This window comes from Taudactylus pleione, unplaced genomic scaffold (genome assembly GCF_031769625.1).
Source record: "Taudactylus pleione unplaced genomic scaffold, aTauple2 ptg000685l, whole genome shotgun sequence".
Classification (NCBI taxonomy): Eukaryota; Metazoa; Chordata; class Amphibia; order Anura; family Myobatrachidae; genus Taudactylus; species Taudactylus pleione.
The window spans coordinates 1540001-1545145 of NW_028285087.1; the positions used below are offsets into that span (position 1 = coordinate 1540001).

Consider the following 5145-nt stretch of genomic DNA (forward strand, 5'->3'; position numbering starts at 1 on the left):
CTGCCATTAACTATATGCTTACCACTGCTGTTTGATGCATGTTGCTTTTTTGCTATATCATATGTTGATCCCTAATTGAGAGGATTTTCAGGTGGCCTAATTTAATCTGGGACTCATGAATTTATATTGTACATTTATGACTACATTTATAGTTTTTCATTTTGCCATGTTAATTGTCAGTGACTATTAAAACATTTACCTCTGTCCAGCGCTCTCCATTTTTTTCTTGTTTTAACTTGAAGAGTGGTAGACAGGCTCCAAAAATCCCTCGGTATCCATTAAAGCCGGAGGTGGAGTTATCGGTGTATCCCAAAATTGAGAGGTTATTGCAACAAGGGATTTAATTCATACAGCAAGTTCAGCCAATAGTCCCATTTTTCCAGTGAAGAAGAGTGGGGGGAGGGGCTATAGATTAGTACAGGACCTTAGAGGAATTAACAGAGTTGATGAAAGCCAATTCCCCGTAGAGCCTAATCCAGCTGTCATCCTCATGCAGATTTCCACTGTCTGCTACTCATTTCACTGTCATAGATTTATGTTCTGCTTTCTTCTCTGTCCCTCTTCACCCTGACTGTCAATATCTATTTGCATTCTCCTACAGAGGGGTGCAATATACATGGACACAATTCCCCCAGGGATTCATAGATAGCCCGAGTATTTTCTTCCAGGCCTTACAATGGGTCTGTCCTTATTCAATATGTAGAGGATTTGTTGTTGTGCTCTGATTCGATTATGTCTTGTTTAAATGATAATAAATTGTTGTTGCTTCATCTTTCACAAACAGGGCACAAGGTTGCAAAGGACAAATTACAGCCATGCCAGACTAAGGTCAAATACTTGGGACACTGTCTAACCCAGGGGCTTAGACACTTGACAACGGACAGAAATCAGGACATACAGACCATGACACTGCCACAAAACCAGCAGCAGATCCGTACCTTCTTGGGGATGTGTGGATATTGCAGGACGTGGATCCCAGGTTTTTCTATTTTACACAAAAACATGGTGATGCTAACAGACCTGTAGCACTACAGTGTACAATTGGACACTGTGGCAAAATCACTCCCGACGTGTTTAAGAAGTGTAGCTTCAACTGCTTTTCTGGTAAATAAGAGTGAGGACATAGTATTAGGGCATGATACAACTGTCTATACACCACATGCAGTATCTGCTTTGTTGAATTAAGCCCAAACCAAACATGTCTCTTCAGCAAGGTTCACGAAATGGGAACTAGCTCTGATGCCACCCACAAATATCACCATTAAATGGTGCAATACATTAAATCCAGCAACATACTTACCATATGTGCCTCGAGATGCACAAAGGGTGGAAGGAGATGAGTTTCTGGTTGGAGGTGAGTTTTGCAGGTATGCTGATACACATGATTGATATGGAATATTTGAACCAGACCTTTACTGCAAGACCAGACATACGTGACACACCATTACAAGATGTAGATTTGACGTTTTACATGGATAGGAGTTGTCATAGACAGACAGACACAGGAGAACTATGCACCAGTTATGCTGTTGTAGATGACAGGGATGTTATAGAAGCTGAACCTCTTGGCCCACCTCACTCAGCTCAGTTGGCTGAACTAGTGGCATTAAGGAGAGCGTGTGAGTTGGCAGAAGGTAAATCAGCTAATGTACTACCCTGAAGTCAGTGTATATATGATTTTGGGGCTCTTTGGCATCTTAGGAACTTTATGACAGCAGCAGGCACACCAGTAGCACATTCACAACACATAAAAGGACTTCTGACAGCAATTCAGTTACCAAAGGCAGTAGCTATCATCAAATGCAAAGCCCACACATGTGAAGAAGACCCGATGTCGATGGACAATAACAGAGCAGATGAAGCTGCCAAATGGGCAGCAGGGTTACGTGTAAATATACCAACTAACGAAGTGATGGTCTTCCAGACAATAGACACACAGAAATTAATTGTAATGCAAGATTTGTGTTCCCTACAGGAAAAGACTGTCTGGAGAACAAGGGGATGTGGTCAAGAGTCCTCTGGACTCTGGAGAGATGGACAAGGTAGGCCTGTGGCTCCCAGGACATACTACCCATGCCTGGCTGAGGCAGCACATGGGCTGACTCACCTGGGAAAAGAAGGTATGTGCAAGTTGGTCAGGGCATATTGGTGTGCATCAGGCTTTTCCTCTCAAGTTGGAAAAAGGGCGATGTCCTGTCTGACTTGTTTGAGGAAAAATGTTGGAATGACAATACCAACCAAGCCACCCCATATCCCTCTGACGGATGGACCTTTTCAGGTAATACAAATTTACTTAATCCAATTACCACCTTGCAGGAATCTCATGTATGCATTAGTTTGTACTGATGTATTTTCTAGTTGGGTAGAGGCATATCCAGCTGCCACTAAAACTGATGTTTTTACTGCTAAGAAGATTGTTCAGGAGTTTGTATGCAGATATGGTATCCCTAGAATCATATAAAGTGATAGGGGTACTCATTTCACTGGTGATGTTTTCCAGAACATGTTTAAACTTATGGGAATCAATAGTAGACTGCACATCTCCTACCAACCACAAGCCAGTGCCAAGGTGGAGAGAGTGAACGGTACCATTAAGAATAAAGAGTAAGATAATGACTGAAACTGGATTAGGATGGCCAGAAGCCTTACCGCTCATCCTCCATAGCATCAGAACCACTCCCAGACCTCCTCTTAATCTGTCCCCCTTTGAGATACTGTTTGGAAGGCAATCTCATTTGATCATAGGTCCACAGGATGATTTGAAGTGTAATAATGAGGTTACTGTGCAATATCTTATAAAAATGAGCAGACAACTGAAACAACAGCAACAGAGACTCAAAATGTTGTTACCTGATATGCCAGAAACAAACTGTCATGATGTTGAACCTGGAGAATATGTTATGATCCATAATTTCTTATGCTCAGGTTGTTTAACAGACCAGTGGGAAGGTCCTTACCAGGTGTTGATGACAAGTATCACATCTTTGAAAGTAGCAGAAAGAGATACCTGGGTCCATTCCACTCACTGCCGAAAAGTCAACCACCCGAAGGAGGTACAGGGCGAAGTCGAGACAGACAATGTGGACCTGTCCATTGTGAAACTAGAGACTGCAGTGAAAACACCTGAGCCAGAGATGTGTACAGACTACTACACCAGCAATGGAGTGGTGATTTGTTTCTTTTTCTTGTTCCAGGGTTCTTCTCATTTTTATTTGTTTCAGGATTTCCTATTTCTGTGACGGAGGACAGATGACGGAGAGGGAGGCCGATAGTGATGTTGATAGAGTGAAGTCGGAGGAGAGAGCGATAGAACGATCAGGGCAACCTATGGTCAAACTCAGTTCAGGGATTATTAAGAGATCTGTTAGCCTTGGAACTCTGAGACAGTGTGAGGGGCTATTGTCTGAGGAATATTGAATCTATGAGTACTGTGGATCGCTAGTTGATGAGAAATGCATTCAATGATGCCAGTCCAAGAGTAATCTGTATTTGGGCAGGAATCCTTTAGAGGATTATCATTCCCTAGTGGGTAAGGTCTTAAACCAGACCGAATGTTAGGTGTGCACTCATGTGCCTCAGGGACAACATAATGTAGGATTAGTACCATTCCCATTAAATTTCTCTGAGGTCCTTGAATTACGGGGAGGTAGGTCCATAGATGGGAAGTATAACATCACCAGGTCCCCTAGTTTAAGGCTCTGCCAATACTCCATAAATCGGTCTTTGCTGTGTCTAAACATTTCATACATAGAAAGACTGGAAAATTGGGAAGCAGACTTATTGGATCAGACAATGGCTCGCCACACCAGTAGTGACGAACACCAGAGATGAGGATGTAGAAACAAACCAAGTGTGGTATCTATTGGAAAAGTTCTTATGGGTTATTGTCGAAATGTTATTCAGGCTGAAATGTGTCTTGAGCAGATGGGGACAATAGGTATAGGTAGTTTTGTTAAAACTTTATGTGATATTGTGCAGGATCATAATATACCTTATGTCCTCCCAGATAATGTATACTATGTTTGTGGAAGAAGGGCTTATTCTTGGTTATCTCCGAGTTCCAAGGGTTTATGTTTTATAGGCAAATTGGTCCCAGAGGTAATGACCCTTACACATGACGAAATGATTGGTATCCATAAAACCACACCACCTCCATACATACACACACAGTATGAACATCGTGACAAAAGAAATATGATCCCTGGTGAAGAACATGTAGCCACACAGTTGATTAGTGAAACGACTGGCTTCCAAATTATGGTAGCATTAGATCCCACCAGGATCACTCCGGGAACTTTACATTTTAGATATATCCAAGACGAGGCTAAATGAATAGACAATATCACCAAGATGTATGATGACACTTCCCGTATACGGGTAAGGAGCTGCAGGCTTATAAAAAGGAGTTGGTACAACATAAGCTAGTGTTAAACTACCTGACATTTATTACTGGTGGATATTGTGTGACTTTGGCCACCCAATTTGGTGTCAAATGTTGTACATACATCACCAATAATACTAATGACCCAAAAGAGGTGATTGACTGGAGAATGGATGAAATCCTACAACTGAAATGGGAATTTCGGAAGAATCATAATTCTTCACTGTATGAGACGAAGGAAGAGGTAATAGAATGGTTCTCATGGTTGAACCCTATAAAATGTTTCTCCGGTCTAGAACAGTGGGCCCAGGAAATTATTTCTAGTGTAGGTAAGCTCCTTATTCTTATAATTGTTGTCATTTTAGTAATTGGATTTTGTGTGAGATGTGTTCCTACTATGTTGAAGTGTGAAAAACGTACCACCAAGGTAAATGGTGAAAATTAAATCATAATGGTGGTGAGTAGTGGTAGTATAGGTACTAAGGTCGATAAAGATCTGCATTATGATCCTGAAATTGAATGTACCACCAGATAATAAAATGTGAATAGGCTTAGTAGTGTATAATAATATGTATCATAAATGTTACATTAAACATCATAGATAATGTAGTCTCAATTCCCCCAAACTTCCTTTATAGGTTAGATGAGGTCCCACATCCTACCAATTGTCCCCTATAGATCCGCTGAGTGCGTATAAGGGTTGTTTTACCCTTTCCTGTGGTGCACTAGTGATGGTTCAATGACCGAGTTTTGTCATACCATAT

The 5145-nt window shown here is 41.4% G+C and overlaps 1 pseudogene; it reads left to right on the forward strand.

Annotated features, from left to right (window-relative positions):
- The first annotated feature begins 3249 nt into the window (after positions 1-3249).
- On the forward strand, positions 3250-4826 carry LOC148477853 (uncharacterized; annotated as a pseudogene).
- The last annotated feature ends 319 nt before the right edge of the window (positions 4827-5145 follow it).